Below are 19,449 nucleotides of genomic sequence, written 5' to 3' on the forward strand. Positions count from 1 at the left end.
TACCCGTTATATACATAAATCTGTGTGTACATTTATACATATGTACATACATGTTACCATTTGTCATTAATTGTGAATATCCCAAATAATAAAATTACAATAGCTAACATTGTATTTATTGAGCACATATTATGTGCCAAGCACTGTTAAAGGCTTTATTTACATTATCAATAACTTTTTAAAATGAATTTCTTCTACTTCCATTTTAACATCCACAATTGATTTCTCAAAATATGGAGGTTTATAAAGTTTACTGCAGACATCTTGTCTGGCAGGCATAACTGTTAGAATGTGGGAAATAATATTTCAAAAAAAGCACCCTCAATTTTTCTGATCTTTGGTTAAAGCCCTCTTTGAAAATGCATGCATTTGATCATGTTCATATTGAGGGGCAGGGGTTTTGTCTCCAAAAACTCTCCTGTTTTGGAGAGAGAGGAAAAATCTTAGAGTTTCTGGAAGATGGGAGACACGGCCATCTCTAGTGAGATAAAAAAAAATTAGTAAGTCAATAAGGCTCAAGGAAATATTCCCTGGCAACAAGGATTATATTTGATAAGTCACTATGATATTTGAATCGCATATTCTGGAAACAGTTATAGAATACATTTTCACACAACCGAGACAATTCAGGTGTACTTCTTTCAGTCTGGGCCTTGACAAATTCCATATGGCGTCCTGAAATGTCATAGGATCACTGATTTCCACATGCTTTGCTCATGTAACACTCCCGGTTAATAAACATAAAGTAGCAGAAGGGACATGGTTTATGTTATGATGACTAAAATTCTACATGTTTCCCCAAAATGTACAAATATAAAATATGCTGGGTTCTACTCATGTGCTTGCATATGGAAAACAAATAAAAACTGTTTACTTTGGCTACAACAAATGTCCTTTTCTTGCTTAGTGGCTTTTGATATTCTTTAGCCAAATCAAACATGCTGCTTCTCAAGATACCAGGATCTGTATTTAATACAATAATGATTTTCTCGCTCCCAGCCTCCCTTCTCTCTTTTTTTATGACTCCATTGTTAAATAAGAAATGGATAATGTCAGCTTTCCCAATAGCACCAGTAGTATTTGTTGCTGTTTCATAAGTAATTTAGGAAAGCAACTAAAGCATAAAGAAGCTAAATTATTTATTACTGTATTCTCTACTGGATATCACTATAATCTTCAATATTAATGCCTTCCTTACAAGTGTAAGGTTGGAAAATTGAAGTCAGTGGGTTAAATTGATAAACTAAACAATTATGAAGTGTTTTCAGGTCCATAGTTGATTCTGCTTTTGTCATTAAATAGAAATAGTGCTTTGCTTAATGCGTGCATTATCTAAATATCTACCTAATATATGTGTATATATTCCTAATTGTTGTGATACCGTTTTTTAAGATTTTTATGTATGTATTCATGAGAGACACAGAGAGAGGCAGAGACATAGGCAGAGGGAGAAGCAGGCTCCCTTTGGGGAACCTGATGCCGGACTAGATCCAAGGACCCCAGGATCATGACCTCAGCTGAAGGTAGATGCTCAACCACTGAACCACCTGGGTGCCCCATGATACCTTCTTTAACTGATTCTCTTTGAAGGTCATAAGCAGCTCAATTCAGTTCTCCTAAGTCAAGTGCAAGCTTACCAATACCAATTCAGCGGCTAGTGTGGCCAGGATTAAGAAACCAGTTGTCAGAACCCACCCTTGCCAGAGCTGATGATTCAGTCGGTTTATGGGTTAACTCAGGAACAATGATCTGGAGATCCTAGAGTTAGTAGAGAAGTGTTTGATGGGGATGTTGTCTGCAAGTTTGTGCATGGGGCAGCCAGAGCAAATCAAAAGAGACAATAATCCTGATGTGTTGCTCTTCAACCAAACACGGAAGAGTTTAGGCAGGGGTCATTAGGGAAATAAATGGCCAAAAAAAGCATAGGAACTCCTTGCCTGGCTCAGTTATCATCTGTGGAGTTCTACGTAAAATCTGCACAGGGGGCTCACTTTGGCAGCACATATACTAAAATCGGAATGATACACGGAAGATTAGCACGGCCCTGCACAAGGATGATATGCAAATTTGTAATGTGTTCCATGTTTTTTAGAGTTTACTTAAAAAAAAGAATCTGCATGAAGCTCTGATCTCCTACCTGCTTGCCCAGAGAACAGTTGTTTTCAAGGGGCATGGAAATATCATAGGTTTTCAAGCTAAAGCTTGAAGTCATTTTCATAAATGAGCATCACCTCTTCCCAATTTTTCTGGAATTAGCTACACTACCACCATCCTCCAGATTCTGGGGAAGTTTTTTGGACCCCGTCCCTTACCGTCCATTTCAGCTGCAACATTCTGCCCCAGTCTCCTAACTTCAACACCGGTAGGACCCCCTGCCCGTGGTGTCCACCTTATCACTGTCCGTGGATCCCCTCCTGCTTGAGAATGCACAGTGGGCCTCTGCTTGCTTTAAGAATTACATCCTCCTAATGTCCGTCACTGTCTCCAAAGGCTGAGCACCTGCTTCTTCTCTTCCTTAGCTAATCTATGTATCAGCCGCCTCTCTGCCTGGCTAATCCCGAGCCCAAACCTTACCTGTTGCTATCTGCCCCCCAGATTTACACCTCCTCCCCACCCCACCTGCGTCCTCAAGCCATGCCCGCTATTCCTTTCACATTTGAGAATATGTTGGTTATACACTTCTCCTCTTTGGGCCAGATCTGTGTTTAGGGCATGAGATCTTTTTTTTTTTTTTAATTTTTTAAAAAATCTTTATTTATTTATGATAGTCACAGAGAGAAAGAGAGGCAGAGACATAGGCAGAGGGAGAAGCAGGCTCCATGCACCGGGAGCCCGATGTGGGATTCGATCCCGGGACTCCAGGATCGCACCCTGGGCCAAAGGCAGGCGCCAAACCGCTGCGCCACCCAGGGATCCCTAGGGCATGAGGTCTTGAGGGGCCCCTCAAATCCTGTTTTTGTGACTTCACACTTGCAGGCGACTGACTGCTCTGTGAGGACCCTGTGAGCAGAGGAAGGCACACAACAATGAATGTTGGTTGGTAGAGGCTGCTCTGGTGATAAAGTGGTATTTGCTTTTCAGTATAGAACAACTTCAGTATTTTCCCTGCACACATTAAAAAAGAAAATGCTATATTGAAGCAAATGAGTATATCTGAAGTTTACATAGAGTGCTAATAGAAATGACTTTATTTTTAAAAAAGATTTATTATTTGTTTGTTTGTTTATTTAAGAGAGAGAGAGAGAGAGCACATGCACAGAGGGAGAGGGAGAAGCAGACTCCCTGGTGATCGGGAAACCCAATGCGGGGCTTCATCCCAGGACCTTGGGATCCTGACCTGAGCCAAAGGCAGATGCTTAACCGACTGAGCCACACAGGTGCCCCAGGAATGACTTTTTAAATGGTGTTTGGAAATAAAATCTGAAAAGGCAAGAGAAAAATGAATGCGACAAGGAAGGGATATACATTTGTGATGGGAGATGCCATGCTGCTCCTTCACACAGACACACACTAAGTGCTTTTGGGGAAGGATCAGAAAAGTCAAATTTGATAGCCCCCAAACAAGCACAGCTAACTCCAAATAGGTTGATCCAAAGACAGCTCCCAACAGCCTGCTGGCCCTACCCCAATTAAAGTAACTTCCAGAAATAATAATTCTTCAAAATTGCATTATCTACACAGAGGATTCTTTACAAATAATCTATGTCAGGGTTTGATAATTTAGCCACGGGCCAGATCCAGCCCAGCTCTGGTTTTGGTAACTAGTATTTTCTTGGAACACAGCCCTATCTGTTCGTTTTTGTGTTGTCTGTGGATACTTTCCATTACCATGGCAGAGTTGAGTGGTTGTGACAGAGATTCTGTGACCCACAAAATTAAAAAAAGGCTTTTTAGGGGGAATATTTGCTGATCCTTCACCTACACGATCTAAGGATACAGTAATTTGTCTAGAAGTGCCATTAACTTGGAAATGTAGGGCACCTGGGAGGCTCAGTGGTGGAGCGTCTGCCTTTGGCTCAGATTGTGATCCTGGGGTCCTGGGATCAAGTCCAGCATCGGGCTTCCCATGGGGAGCCTGCTTCTCCCTCTGCCTGTGTCTCTGTCTCTCCCTCTGTATCGCTCATGAATGAATGAATGAATGAATGAATAAATAAATAAATAAATCTTTAAAAAAAAGTTTAGAAATGTAATCTGTTGGATATATATTTTCTGAAATGAGGGAGTGAGCTGAGCTGGGCCTCCCATGTGTGCTTCTCCCCCAGGGGCAGATGTAGGGCCTAAAATCTGGCTGGCTGGCTAAGGGAGTAGTAACTTCTGGTCACCAAGTATAGTAGCCAACTTGTTCTGGTTTTCCAGGGCCTATCATGACTTTAAAACTGAGTTCCATGTTCTGGGAAATCAGTCCTGGGTAAACCAGGAGCATCAGTCACCCTGACATACAGGGTGGGGTCTGGAACAGACAGACTTGGGTTTAAATGTATTTTTGTGACTTCACGCTGTGCAGTTTGAGCAAGTTAACTAATCTCTCTGAACTTCAATAACCCTATCCATGAATTGGGACTGATACAATCTGAGGAATTGTTATAAAGGTTAAAGGAGATTATGTACAGAAAGAGTCCAGCACATAATAAGCACTTACTAAATATTCATACCGTTCCTACCCCTTTGACCACTATGAATTTTTTTATTCACTCTTTAGCCAAAATTCTCTTTTTCATAAAACTATCAGAAGGGAAATTTTAAAAGACTTTTCTTATGTCCTCCAATTTCTAGCGACATCATTCCTGTGCATCCTACAAATAAATGCTCTCACAAATAACTTGTTCCGCAGTGGGAGAAGTAGTCCATATACAACACATTGCCTGATTTTTAACTCAATTGTTTCCTATTTTCAATATAAATGCTTAGAGACAAGTGGTTGTTGAATTTGGTTTTGTCCAACTGTGGGTATATCCCAGAGAGGTTTGGTCTGCCCAGCTAGTTCCAGAGATCATGATGCCACAGGTTCACAGCCAGATGCAAAACTTCTAGCTTCAGGGACTTTTTCGAATGTAGCATTTGGTGCCTGTAACGGAAAATGTTGACAGGATGTTGATAGAAGCTGTGAATGCTACCTCACTCATGATTCATCTGATGGATCAGTATGACCAAAGCGCTAAGTGGATCAACACGCTCATTAATTTTTTAGAGAGGTTAATAATAGGCAGCAGTGTGCAAATCCAATAGCAACCTAGAAGCCTTCAAAGGCCCCCAGGACAAGATCAAAGGGATGAGACAACATTAATCTTATTCCAACTATCAGCATTTTGATTTAACATCCAGTTGGTTAGCAAATGTGCAGGATGGAATTAAATAATGTGTACTCCTGTAGTGATTTATATTCCAAATTACACTTAAAATCCTAGGTCATCCCCAACAAATCCAATTTTCTTTAGGCTATGGCTACGAGAGTTTGAAAAATCAAATTTTTATTAAATGAATTGGTTAAATCAATCCAGAGCTATCAGCATTTTTATTTAATATCCAGTTTCTTATCAATGTATAGAATGGAATTAAATAATGTGAACTTCTATGGTAATGTATCATCTAAAAGGTTCCAAATATCCACTCAATCATAGCTGGTTTCCAGAAAATTCAATTTACTTGAGGCTATAACCATATAATTATAATGAATCAAACTTTTTACTGAATTAATTGGTCAAATCAGTCAAAACCTATGAATTCAGTGAAAAAATAAGTCAGATTGATTGGCTGATTCGAATGGCTAATGCAGCAAAATGAGTCACATTATTAGCTCAGAAGACATGCCATTTTAATTTGATTTAAACTATACACATCTGTGTGCCTCTTTGAGCAGGACAACACCGAAAAGTGCTGGTTTCCAAACTTGGCTGTACATTAGAGTCACCTGCAGGAGCTTCCAAACCTTCTAAAGCCCAGGCCACACCAAGATCAATTAAGTCAGAATCTTGGAGATAAGACACAGGCATTGGACCTTTATAAGCAACCTAGGTGATTGGGAAGGCCTGACATCAAGTTCAAATAAATAGGAATGAAGCCACTACAATATGTTTGGCCTTAAGGTGAAGCCTAAGTTGGAGAAGGAGAAAAGAATGAGACTAGGCTGTAATATAAGAGCATTTACTATAAGTTAATAATTTATTATATCATTAGTTGCTATTATTTTAAAATGTAATAGCTAACTATTTATTGAGTTCTAAACAAGTGTCAAGCACCACGCCAAGGATTTTATGTGGATTTTTTTACTAAATTCTCACACATGCCAGTGAAAGCTTATGAAATCATTACAATTATTATGCCCATTTTACAAGTAGGGAAATTGAGGAACAAGAGGTCAAATATTTGCCCAAGGATACCTAACTAGCACATGGCCACGTGAGGGCTGGCGCAAAGCAGTGTGTGGCTGTACTTGAATTGTTTTTTAAAAACCAGTCACTTAAAACTCTGTTTCCTTAGGTCTTTGGACTCACTATCTTATCTCTTTGGCAGGGCATTGGGTTGTTTCGCTTTTCTTCGTTTCTGGATTCCAAGGCCTTTCCGAGCAGCACACAAAAGCAATTTCTGATGCCCCTGGGAGAGAGGTAGGCCTGGCTTTATGGTTATAACAAGCAGAAGAGTTAATATTCCACATTACGATCTCCTGCTCTCTCAGGGGAGTTTTGGGCATACTTAAAGCACTCTTAGGCAGCATGTGGAAACCTGAAACAAACCTCCCACCTGGAGGAAACAGGCATATTTGCTAAGTGTGTTTAAAATTTAATTGAAAAAGAGTACTTCCCATTCACAGCAAATCTTGTTATTTCATAAAATCTTCTGTGGCAACTTGTCAACCTGCATGGTTTGTTTAAAAAGTTATTTGGAGTTTATTTTTGGTTTTTTTTTTTTTTTTTTGAGGTAGGTGCCCTAAGTAACATGTATTAAATACCAGCATCTAAAAGCTTAATATTTAGATGATAAACATCACTGTTTTTTGTTGCATAATGAAAAAACAAAAGGAAGAAAGAGATATGAAAATACAATATAATGTCACGGTCATTTGCAGCAGTTTCCTGTGACAATTACGAGGCTGTACACGAATTTCTGAATTATGTCTTCTTTCTCCTTTTCATATAAAAGCTGAGAGGAACTGCTCTGAGAAGCTCCCCCAGGACCAAGGCTGACCGTCAGAGCAGAATCTGGGCCAATCTCAGCGGTTGTGTTTTTTCTTCAACCCACTTACCTCAGGAGAGCAGGATTTTTGCTCGGGCACACCCAGCACAGCCAGCATCCGGGCGGAGGGAGTGAGGGCCCTGCCCCGCACCCCACCAGGGCACTGCCCCCACGAGGCTGGGTGCACAGCACCCCCACCTCCCCGGGGGCTCCTGCTACCTGCCAAGGCACCTGGGCCTCACAAGGGACCGGCGCTCCCCTTGAGCACCAGGCAGGCCCCCGGAAGAAGCGGTCCACATCCTCATGGAAGGTGAGGTCCCACGAGGGGCGAGCATCCGCCTCCCAGCTCAGTGATGGCCGGCGTGGCCTCCAGCTTTGGGGCAGAGGCACACACCCGAGCCGATGCGCACCCACCCCGGAGATGGGTCAAGCCCCTGGGTACCAACTATGCTCCACTCCCTGGAGGTCTCCTCACCCACTTTCCTTTGGGGCAGGCTGGCGGGGCTGCGCAGGGCTGGGCCCGTCTCTGCTGTGTGTGGCAGGCCGAGGGGGTCTGCTTTCAACTCGTTTCACGCTTCCTTCTTCAAAGACAGAGTTCCTGGGGCACCTGGGTGGTTCAGTCGTCGGGCGTCTGCCTTTGGGTCAGGTCATGATCCGGGGTCCTGGGATCGAGTCCCGAAGCCTGCTTCTCCCTCTGCCCGTCTCTGCCTCTCTTTCAGTGCCTCTCAGGAATAAATAAATACAATCTAAAAAAATAAAAAAAGATTTCTCATGGTGCCTTATAAATAATACTTGGATTTTTGAGTTTAGGAAGATGGCCTGAGGAGAATGTGGATCTTGAAACTGGCGGGAAATCTCAGGCGGGAAATATTTTAAGGTGATAAAGGAAAAAGACTGGACACATCCTGAGGCAAGGCCCCGCACGAGAACACAGAGGGTGGGGTTTGACCCCCGGTCCCTTCTCCTCAGCCGCGTCCCTTCGCCTGGTACAAAAGCCTGAATTATCTGTGCTGAGCGGCCCCTGAGTCTGTGTTGAAGAGAAACAGAAAACGTCTCGGGGCCCACGTCTCTCCTCTTCTTCGCCGGCCTTCCATCACCACGCGCGCCCCAATGAGAAAAGCGAAGCGGCGGTGTGCGCTGGCGGGCGGCCTCCTCCCCGCCGCGGCCCTGCCGCGCGCCCCCCGGGTCCCGAGCGCCGGCCGCGGAGGCCCCGCCCCGAGGGCGTGAGTGACAGGCGCGCAGTGGGGGCGCGGCGGGGAGGGGGCTGCGAGGGTGGGCGGGGCCTTCCCGGACCCGGGGAGGGCCTGGGGGAGCTGGGAACCAGGCCCTGCCCGCCCCCGCCCCCGGTCCCCCAGCGCAGCCCGCCTCCAGTCCTCACCGCGCAGACCCAAGAACTACTAGCGGAGCCTGAAAATGAATGAACTAACCTCCTGCTGTGGTCTCCCGGGAACCCTTTCCTGACTCTAGGTAGCCGGCGCTATCATTCACCCGGAGCCCCGTTACCCTGTTTTATTATTTTCAGATGCCCTTAGTGGCATCAGAACTTCTCTTTCTTTCTTTCTTTCTTTTTTTTTTTTAAGATTTATTTACTTATTTATTCATGATAGATGTAGAGAGAGAAAGAGAGAGGCAGAGACACAGGAGGACGGAGAAGCAGGCTCCATGCAGGGAGCCCGACGCGGGACTCGATCCCGGGACTCCGGGATCGCACCCTGGGCCAAAGGCAGGCGCCCAACTGCTGAGCCACCCAGGGATCCCCAGAACTTCTCTTTCTTATCTATCTGTTTGCTTGTTCATCGTCTGTCTTGTCCACGGAACTGGAAGCTCATAGACGGTGGTGACGGAGGCACCTGGTCTGTTTCGTTCGTGCCAAACACAGTGCCTGGCTCCTTTGTAAATGAATGAACGGGACCCAAGGAGCCAGCTGCCTCCTAATCCACCAAGGAGTTGGATTTCTCAATTTCATATTGTTAAGGAGGTGCTGTCAGAAACCTATGGAGAGCAACTAGATTTATTTGGCCATAAAAAAAAATTCATTCTTTAGGGGCTTATATATTTTCCAACCCACACAATGGGATCTGACTAAATATGAGTGATCTTTTTTTTAAGATTTTATTTATTTATTCATGAGAGACACAGAGAGAAGGGAGAGACACAGGCAGAAGGAAGAGGGAGAAGCAGGCTCCATGCAGGGAGCCTGATGTGGGACTCGATCCTGGAACGCTGGGGTGTCACGCCCTGAGCTGAAGGCAGATGCTCAACCACTGAGCCACCCAGGCATTCCAGTGACCTTTTTTTTTTTTTTTTAAGATTTTATTTATTTATTCATGAGAGACGCACAGAGAGAGGCAGAAACAGAAGCAGGCTCCCTCTGGGGAGCCTGATACAGGACTCGATCCCCTGACCCGGGATCATGACCTGAGCTGAAGACAGATGCTCAGCCACTGAGCCACCCAGACGTCCCAATATTAGTGATCTTTACAGTTTATGTGATGTGTGCCACTTGTTACTATTTAATATAATCTCACATCATTTTAAAAAAGGTTAAATTCTAGGGAAACTAGAAAGTGACAATAATATATCAAAACTTTTTTTTAGAGTCTGTAAACAGATACTTTATTGATGTATTGATGTATTTAGAAAATTGGAGCCATAAGGAGAGGGCTGCACCCCTCCTGGCTGGCTCCTGGCAACCCACAGGTGGTAGAAAGTCCCATATGTACTTTTTTTTGGCATGTACATAATCATTGAGAGGAAGACTTTCACCTAAAAATTGATGAAAATAAATTTGAGAAAGACTCAATTCAATTCAATTCAACAAATTTGACTTAGTGACAGATCCGACATAGTCTGTTGTATTTAATAAGAATTCAGCCCATGAAGGAAGATTTAATGACATTCATAAAATTACCTTTATTCATTAATGGAAAAGAAGGAGTCTTAACACTAAAAGCAAATGTTCTCTAAACTTAAATATTTTACACTCAATGAGAAAATCCACTGAAAAGAGAAGGCTTGTCAAAAGTGACAGTTATATCTGATGATGATGTCTGCAATTTGGAGATACTGTGAAAATTATATATGTTGGACGTAATAGTGTCTGTTCTTTCCAAGATCTCGGAGTTCACTACCTATTCCTCTGTAATTATAATGAATCGTCCCCAGTTTTTGCTAGCCTCTTCCCAAACCCTTCCACGCAACTACACGGTAGAGCATGTCACCTTGCTTCTAGAAGTGACTTGTGTCTTGTTCAGTAATAGAACCAACATGTTAAAGTTTGTAGTTTGCTAGAGTAGAAAGCAGAATATATTCATGTAGATGCTCTTCTTTACGAGCACCTACCCAGCTGAGCCAGCACTCAACAAGACAGGAACTGTGCCAGCACTCCTGGAACGGACAGCCCTACTTCAAAATGTTACCACACCATCTGAACAACGTCTCAATCAACTAAGTAATTTGAATTGCATTTTGACTCCCACCCTGCTTTTTATTTTTATTTTTTTTTTAAGATTTTATTTATTTATTCATGAGAGATGCAGAGAGAGAGTCAGAGACACAGGCAGAGGGAGAAGCAGACTCCATGCGGGGAGCCAGAGGTGCAACTCCATCCTGGGACCCCAGGATCACAACCTGAGCCAAAGGCAGATGATCAATTGCTGAGCCTCCCAGGCATCCCTTACCCTGCTTTTAAAATAAAACTGGAAAATAGAAATCTAGTGCACAAGGATTTGCCTATAGATAGTGATCCAACACCTCTGGATTTTGGGAGTCCAGAATTTGTAGTGGGGGTGGGGTGAGGGGAATATGGCTACCACATCTATTGACCCCACTGGAGAAGTCTGTGGGTCATAGAGTTGTCCAGGTTCTCATCAGCTCCCTCACTGCCCATGAGCACCTGTTTCTTTGGAGATGTGTGTCAGGAGAGTAAGGATCTGGATGGATCAGCAGAACCAAACTGAGTGGAGACACTGGGCTTAGTCTCATCACAGAATTTACAGGTCGAGGGACATTCTTTCACATCATGGACTTTCTCAAGGAAAAGATATTTGAGTGTTTGCCCTGTTTTGATCATTTTTTGTTAGAAGTCATGCTAGATCCGTTTAAGTTAGCAAGGGGACACCTCTACAGAGTAAAATCATGCATACATTGATGGTACATCATGTACTTAAAGCAGCCCTAATTTTGGTGAATAGAATTTTTAAATCCTTTTATAAAAAATTGGAAGACTTATTTGTACTGGGTGTGAGCTTAGATTGCAACTGTAATTTTGATCAGCTTTATTATGAGTGTATTTTGCTAATTTATCTCTTAAAAATCTTCTTCAGGCTTTCTCTTCTTAACTCTTGAGTGGTGCCAGAAGGGTATTATTTTACATGTCTAGCTAAAATTGGGTCCTGGAAAAGAATCTAGAGTAGATGATGATGATGGTCATCTGACAATTTATGTTACTTACCTGCCTGCCTTCCTCCCTGGAATTAAGAGACCAGAAACTTTAAAATAGAAATCCACATTCCTGAGCCCTCAAGAGGAAAAATAACAGTTTTAGGAATTTCTTTGTACTTCTGAAAACTGGTAGAAGCTACTCCTGGAAGTCTACTCCAGTGAAATCCCAACATCCTGCACCTAGCAGCAGGTTGCCTACCTCTAGAGAACATGATTCCAGATTTTCTTTCCCTGGAACATGGCTCCAAAGGGGCTGTTCCATCACAAAGGAAATGCTTTGCCTGGGTGCTCAGTAAGTCTTGTTCATCAAGGAAATGCTAACAGTTGTAGAAAATGTTCCCTGGAACAGGTCCTCCAGACCCAGTTACATGGGAGGTCCTGTTGGAGCTGAGGAAGTTACCCTGCATCTGTCATCATCCCTCCCGTGTGCTGTCCCCTAGCCTGCCAAAGCATGACTAGACCATCACCAAACTCCTACATCATATCACAGGCTCCTGGGCAAGTCCATGTAGTTATCACTTGCTTTACTCTTGTTTACGGGTTTAAATGAAAAGAAGAAAAGTCACATATTAAACTCTCACATGAGCGTTTATTCATTCTTTTTTTCATCTTTTCATCCTATTTGATGGTGGAGGCATGAGAGCTAGTAAAGATATATTTTGAGATTTGTCTTTGTACCAGAAGTTTCTTAATACTTTTTCCCATTAAAAGAAGAGATATTTATAATAACACAAAATAGAAATGTTCTTATGATTTTAGTGAGGTTTTATTTTTAAAAAAACTTTTTTAAAGATTTTATTTTTTCATGAGAGACACAGAGAAGAGAGGCAGAGACACAGGCAGAGGGAGAAGCAGGCTCCCTGTGGGAAGCCCGATGAAGGACTCAATCCTGGAACTCCTGAGCCAAAGGCAGATAGATGCTCAACCACTAGGTTGAGGTGCTCAAGCCACCAGGCACCCCTTTAGTGAGGTTTTAAACAGTATTATTATTAGTCTACTAAGACTACTTAGTCTACTAAGACTGCCTGGTCTTAAAGGTGAGAAAAAATTAGATTTGGCTTAACAATGAAGACACAACAAAAAAATAATAGTAAAAAAATTGTATCTCTCTCTCTTTTTTTCTGGTTAGTTGATCTTAACTGTAATTCTTTAAAAACCCTCAGGACCTTAATGTTTAATTAAAAAAAACTTTAAGTATTATATTTATATTTATAATAGAGCTATAGTACAATAACATATGTCTAATTTTAAAAAATAAGATCAATTTTATTTCTAATGGTCCATTTTAATTATCCATAGAAGCTCAGTGCATAAAAATTCATGACATAAAGTTTTGGCATGTTGATCTCTAAAGTTTAGGTTCTTAAAAGAAACACAAAAATTATACTACTTTACTTTTCAGATTTGGTCTATATAGTAAAGTCCAATCCTCATCAATGTACGAAATGGATTCCTATGGGATTGACTAGAAAATGAGCTTTCTATAATTAATCCAATTTTGTGTTGACTTGTTGGTCACCATTCAGTAAGACACGTACTCTCCAGAAAAACTGTTGATCTATGTCTTGGTCTTAAATGAAATGTGAAAATACAGTTTGCCTTATTTAAGGAAAAGAATTCTGATACAAAGGATTAATTAATAAGTTTTGGAAATTATGTCAATTATGTGTAGGAACATACAATGAATACAATGAAATGAAAAGCAAGAAAGCTCTAGTGCTTTTGTAAAATTTTCAGTTTTTTTCACGCATTCCAATTGATCTACACATTCTCTTTTTGCAGTCCTGCAATTACTTGAATATAAAAGCCCTTTCTGTTAATCTTCAACCTGAAAAGTAGTAAAATAACAGAAGTATAAAGGGGAATGGACATTTCAACCCAATGGCTCTTCAGGCTTTTCAAGCTTTTCATCTGCTGGCTTTTGAAGGTTTACCCCTTTCACAATTTCCCCCATTGCTGTAGGCTCGAACCTTTATAAAACCTTAGAAGCCATGACCCTACTCTGTATCCCTTATATGTAAAAATTGTCTGAATAGCCTTTTTAAGAAGTTATTACATTTGGGTGAAAACTTTCCAAAGGCAGCTTGGTTAAATCCCCTAAATTTGGCTCATGCTTTGATTCAGCAGTTTCACATTGAGGAATATATTCATATCCCACACAATAATCATGGGCACAAAGGTATGGGTATAACGTCATCTTAGCCTTATTCATGATGGTAAAAAATCAGAAATGACACAAATGTCAGAATATGGGATGTACTGTTCATTTATGGTATTTTACATCCATTCAGTGGGATACCGTGCAGCTATTAAAAATAATGCAGTGCAAAATAAGAATATACAATGACATAAACTTTTTTTTAAGAGAGACTGTTAAGCAGAAAAAGTGTATAAATAGAATGTTTACAAACATATTGCCATTTTTGTAAAACAAAATATATACAATTTACCAAAAAATAACCCAATTTAAAAATGGGCAAGGGACTTGAATTAGTTTTCCAAAGAAGGTATACAAATGGCCAACAAGCAATGAAGAGATGCTTAGCATCATTAATAATCAGGGAAATGAGAACCAAAACCACAATGGTATCACTTCACACCTAGTAGGATGGCTGTTATTAAGAAAGAAGGAAAGAAAGAACAAACTAATCAACCAAACCAGCTCAGTAGCCAAACATAGAAGTGTTGATGAGGTTGTGAAGAAATTGGAACACTAATACATTACTGTAGGGAATGTAAAATGGTTCGGCTGCTGTGGAAGAGTTTGGTGATCCCTCTTAAGTTAAACATAGAATTACCATATGAGCTAGCAAGTCCACTCCTAGCTAAAGAACTGAAAATAGGGATTCAAACAAACGTGTGTCCATGTATGTATGTTCATAGTAGCACTAGTCACAATAACTAAAAGGGGACAACAGGCCAAGTGTCCATCACTGGATGAGTGAATAAATGAATTGTGATACATATAAATCAGGGAATATTATCCAGCTGGAATGGAATACTGATACATATTACAACGTGGACAAACATTGAAAACATTATGCTAAGTGACAAAAGCCAGACACAAAAGGCCATGTATGATTGAATTAATAAGAAATATCAAGAATAGGTAAATCCATAGAGATGATGCAGATCAGTTTCTGCCAAAGGCTCTAGGGGAGGAGGAAATTAATAGGTATGAAACCTCCTTTCGGGGTGATGATAATGTTTGGAACTAGACTGAGGGGGTGGTCGCACAATATTGTGAATCTACTGTCACTGAATTGTTCATTTCAAAATGGCTAATCTTATGTGATGTAAATCTCCCATCAATTTGTATAATTATATATAATAGATATTAAATTAAAACTACCTATATCATATATAAAAAGCTACAAGGGCACACAGTACTAGTCTGACTAGAATTGGAGATTTTTTTCTTGTTATCTTTCAGTGAAAGCAAATTTCATTCATAATAAGGGTAAACAGTCTTTCAGAAGTTACCATAGTATGTAGTGTATTGCAATCCTTCCTTCTGACTGTGTTTAAGTTCATGCTGCGATTCTAAGGACACATTAGCAGCACACATTCTTCTAATCCTTCCCAGCTCTTTAGAATCAGGTAGCTTATAAGTTCCTGTGATTGGCAATATTTTTGTTTTGTTTAGAAGTGTTAAGTCCAAGAAAATAGAAGGTGGAGGGCCTGAGAAGAATCACACTGATAGAATGTGCTGGCTATGCTTACATATCAACTGTAGCCATGGCAGGAGAACCCAGGCATGAAAGGAAGGAGTAAAGAGGAAGTCTTCCAACTCCTTCTCATGGTCCTAAAGGAAAAGGGAAGGAGCTCACACTTTGCACCTACCGTGAACCTGGTGCTGCAAGATTTTTTTTTTTAAGATTTTATTTATTCATGAGACAGAGAGAGAGAGAGGCAGAGACACAGGAAGAGGGAGAAGCAGGCAGGACTCGATCCCAGGTCTCCAGGATCAGGCCCTGGGCTGAAGACGGTGCTAAACCGCTGAGCCACCCACGCTGCCCTGCAAGATTGTTTTGATGTTGCTTTTGGTCCTCCAGCAAGCCTCGGAATCTCTATGGACTTCTTTGCCACTTGTTTGCCAAAATGCACAGGGACTGCAAGAGCCCTTGGAGCCTTTTACCACTCATGTGCTATGAGCCTGCACTGGTGCTATACTTTATTCTTTTGAAGGCCCCCAAAGCAATGGCATCTTTTGGTCTCTTGTAAAAAAAAAAAGGGCTATCTTCTCTGGTCTGCCTCCCTGCTTCTCAGCCTGGGTGTGCCTAGCCTTTCACTATGCCCAAATCCCAGGAAGGCCGACTCCAGATGGCAGGGCAAGGCCTGAGTCTCCCTGAAGTTCGGGTTGGGGAGTGGGGCGGGCACTGGATGTCCTGGCTCTGAGTAACCTTTAATCTTAACTCTTCACACCTTCCTGGGCATTACACTGACACCTGAAGGCCTGTAGTAATTAAGCTGTTTTCCTTTTTCTTTTTTTTTTTTTTTAAGATTTTATTTATTTTAGGGGGAGAAAGAGAGAGAGAGCGAGCACAAGCAGGGGGAGTGGCAAAGGGAGAGGGAGAAGCAGGCTTCCCACTAGTAGCAGGGAGCCCAGTTCAAGGCTTGATGCCAGGACCCTGGGACCATGACCTGAGCTGACGGCAGACACCCAACCAACTGAGCCACCCATGCATCCCGCTATTTATCTTTACCTTTAGTAGGAGTATTCTCTCACACTCAACAGTTATTTTGTTTTAGGACTTTCATTCTCTTACCTGGTTTTGTTCAGAACACTTTATAAGATGATTTCTAACTGAAACCCAATGAACAAAAATAAGGAAAGCCTGTAATGAGAGAGTCTATGTAACTCTGAGAGTAAGTTTAATTCCACTTTAAAGCCTCTTAATACAATTGCATTTATAAATACATTTGGAGTATGACCCTCTTCCTAAAGTACCCTCTCCAGCAAGGAGGTGAAGCAGTGACCAAGTTTATTCCATTTCAGGCAGATCCTAAATATCCATTTCACTTTTCAAAATAACATGTCATCCTTCTAATGCCCAGGATCTGGCCCACAGGATTCTTGACTACAATTTTGTAGCAGACCCCTCCCTTCCCAAAACTGCAGCGACTATAAAGATCAACACACCATCTTTGCTTAAAAAAACAAAAGAAAAAAAAAAAGCCCTCTGATAAAACTACCAGATACTTCCATTTAGGATGAAGGGTGCCAAAATGGGAAGGAAGCTTCTCATCTCTAACCAGTAGAGAACTTAAATATTTACTTTTGCAGTAATTTTTAAGACTCTGTTCGGTAGTTTAATAATCAATAGCCAATCCAAGAGGCTTTCAGTTCTGTTTCTGCCTTCTTGTATTTGGGTGGCTCTGAACAAATAACAGTATTTCAGTATTTGAATTTCTCATCTTTAAAAGATGGACAGTTATTTCATGAACCCAAAGAATAACCAGTAAAAAATCTTAATCTATCATAAAAATTGTTAAAATGTTTCATGGTTAAGTGTAACCTTTTGGGAGGGTGGTAATTTGTCAGTACCTGCCAAAAATCTTTCAAGTTAGCAATTCTACTTAGAGGTGTCTACAGACTTACTTATGCCTAAGAGGAATGTACAGATGCTCATGGCAGTAATTAGAAACACCAAAAACTAGGAACCATGAATGACCATCAGTAATGATCAAATAGATTATGGGGCATCATACTGTTCAATGTCACTTATGTCTGAATTGTGTGACTAAGGAGAAAAATAAAAGTACATCATAAAAATCTACAAGGATCTCTTTACCTCCCTTCACAGATTCTCTGGCCATTACTGGCATTCAGCCTCCATACTGGGCCCCTGCCTATCATTCCCCTTGCGGCCACTTCCAGATCTCTATTAGGAATTCCTCATTTTCAGTGAGTGACCAATAAATTCAACTTACAGAGAAGGTCCAAACCAGTGGACGTATCTAAAGGCCTGAGTGATTACACTTCCTCCTGGTTGACATGACCTACTTCAGACTGAGATATGGGAATTGAATGTTTGGTGTGGCATAGGAAATTATGCTTGTTATCCGGTGTTGTGTGGTATTTCTGTACCACGGTGCATGGTTAAATAGCAGCATTTCTAGAACTGAGCCACATCTTTGCCTTTTAACTCCAGGGAGCAACCTGGCTCAGACCCAGGGAATTTCCCAAGTTGTGGCAAGTGTTAGCACTACTGTTCAGTCTTTGCTATTAGAAGAGGACGAGAGAATGAACCAGCCTTCATCTTTTGTTGCATAGGTATCCAAACCATTTGCTGGCTTTTATGTAGTTTTAAAAGGCACTTCAGGTCATTTGACAAATGAAAAGACACCAATATGAAAAAAAGCTTGGACTTACCACTCTCTTATTAACAAAATAGCCTCATAACTAGCCGACGGTTCACAGCTGAAAGGTAATGCCAAGATATAGGCTGTATTTGATTTATGCAGATTTGTAGTGATACCATCATATGCAAAAAGTGCCTGGCCCGTAGTGAAAAAGAGCTATTTCAGGCCCTTTCAGAGGGTATGTTGTACGGATCTGACCTGTATCCGCTCTCATCATAGATTGTGATGCCAAACAAGGGAGTTGGCCATGTATTTCATTAAAAAAAAAAATACTATTTTGTCGCTCCAGTGTAGTTTCCAACATAGCTAGCTGCTACCCTAACATCTGAGCAATACTTAAAATTCTCTAAGCAGTGAGGGAAATATTTGTCAAATGGCCACTGCTACACAAGTATTTTTCATCCCTGTGGTGCACAGGGCACAAAAAAAAATTTTTTTTTTTAAGATTTCACTCTAAGAAAATAACTATAGCAAATATCAACACCTTGATGGAAGATTACAGCAACCAACCTGCCATAGTTCCCAACCTCCACAAAGGAAAGTTAGGGAATTGAGATTAAACCTTTTGGTTTAATCTCAATTAGGTTTTAATCTCAATTAGCCCTTTTTTTTACAAGAGGACCAAAAGGTTTTAAACCATACTGGTTTACCTGCCCAAAACTTAATACTAAAATTTATACTGGTTTGATTTAGAAAACCTTTATCCCCAGAGTACTGTAACTATTTCTGAACATTAAGATAGTTGCTATACATTAACTTTAACAAATCATCCCAAGGCTTTACACTAAACTACCTAAAATTTCAAGCCCTAGGGATACTGCTGAAAACACTAGAGAACTGTATTAGGTTCCAGACTGAAGAGGTTTTTTTTTTGTCAAGATCTGAAGCTAGTTAACACAAAAAAACTCCATTCCCATTCTCAACATCTTAAGAAACTGGTAGTTGTCATGACACACTAAAGTTACAAGTTTCCTTGAGGCAGAATTCAATTCACTTTTAATTGGATCACTTACTAGCAACAGATGTTGACAGTTGTGCTATAGCTAGAAGCAGAAACATCCATGTAAGGATAGGGACTTGCTCCTCTGTACTAAAAACTTGATTAATTTTTACACAATCATGGCCTTTCTATGGAGGTCCTCCATGGATTTAGAAAACTGATAGACTTACCACATTTTTTAATCGCACATGCGTTGTTTTGAAAAACTATGTTGTTTAACCCAGCATTCTGAAAGTAAATTTAATTTTTCTGCATTTATATATATATATGTATATATATATCATCCCCTGAGAACAGTTTGACAAAAATTGTTATCATTAACCTATTTATAAACCAAGTATTTTTACAGGGAAAAACTTTGCCAGACCTTATACTTGCTTAAATGGTGTTGCTAAGAGATACTACTGAAAAGATGAAAATATGTATATAACAAAATCTTAAAATCTTAAGTGAAAGCCATTTAACTAATA

At 40.8% G+C, this 19,449-nt stretch overlaps 1 long non-coding RNA gene and 1 other non-coding gene across 3 annotated transcripts in view; both read left to right on the forward strand.

Annotated features, from left to right (window-relative positions):
- The window catches only part of LOC121497951, a 30,740-nt gene extending 23,344 nt beyond the window's left edge, over positions 1 to 7,396 (forward strand). Inside the window, exons 3-4 of one of the 2 annotated variants that reach the window (XR_005989579.1) lie at positions 6,511 to 6,602; positions 7,138 to 7,268. This is a non-coding gene — a long non-coding RNA (uncharacterized LOC121497951). Of the gene's footprint in view, positions 1 to 6,510; positions 6,603 to 7,137 lie in introns of both variants that reach the window. The other variant, XR_005989578.1, reaches the window with a different exon arrangement.
- On the forward strand, positions 1,984 to 2,089 carry LOC121498305. Its single transcript, XR_005989701.1, has one exon. It is a non-coding gene; the product is annotated as a U6 spliceosomal RNA (small nuclear RNA).
- Positions 7,397 to 19,449: the final 12,053 nt, after the last annotated feature.

The sequence above is a fragment of the Vulpes lagopus genome, chromosome 8 (assembly GCF_018345385.1).
Source record: "Vulpes lagopus strain Blue_001 chromosome 8, ASM1834538v1, whole genome shotgun sequence".
Classification (NCBI taxonomy): Eukaryota; Metazoa; Chordata; class Mammalia; order Carnivora; family Canidae; genus Vulpes; species Vulpes lagopus.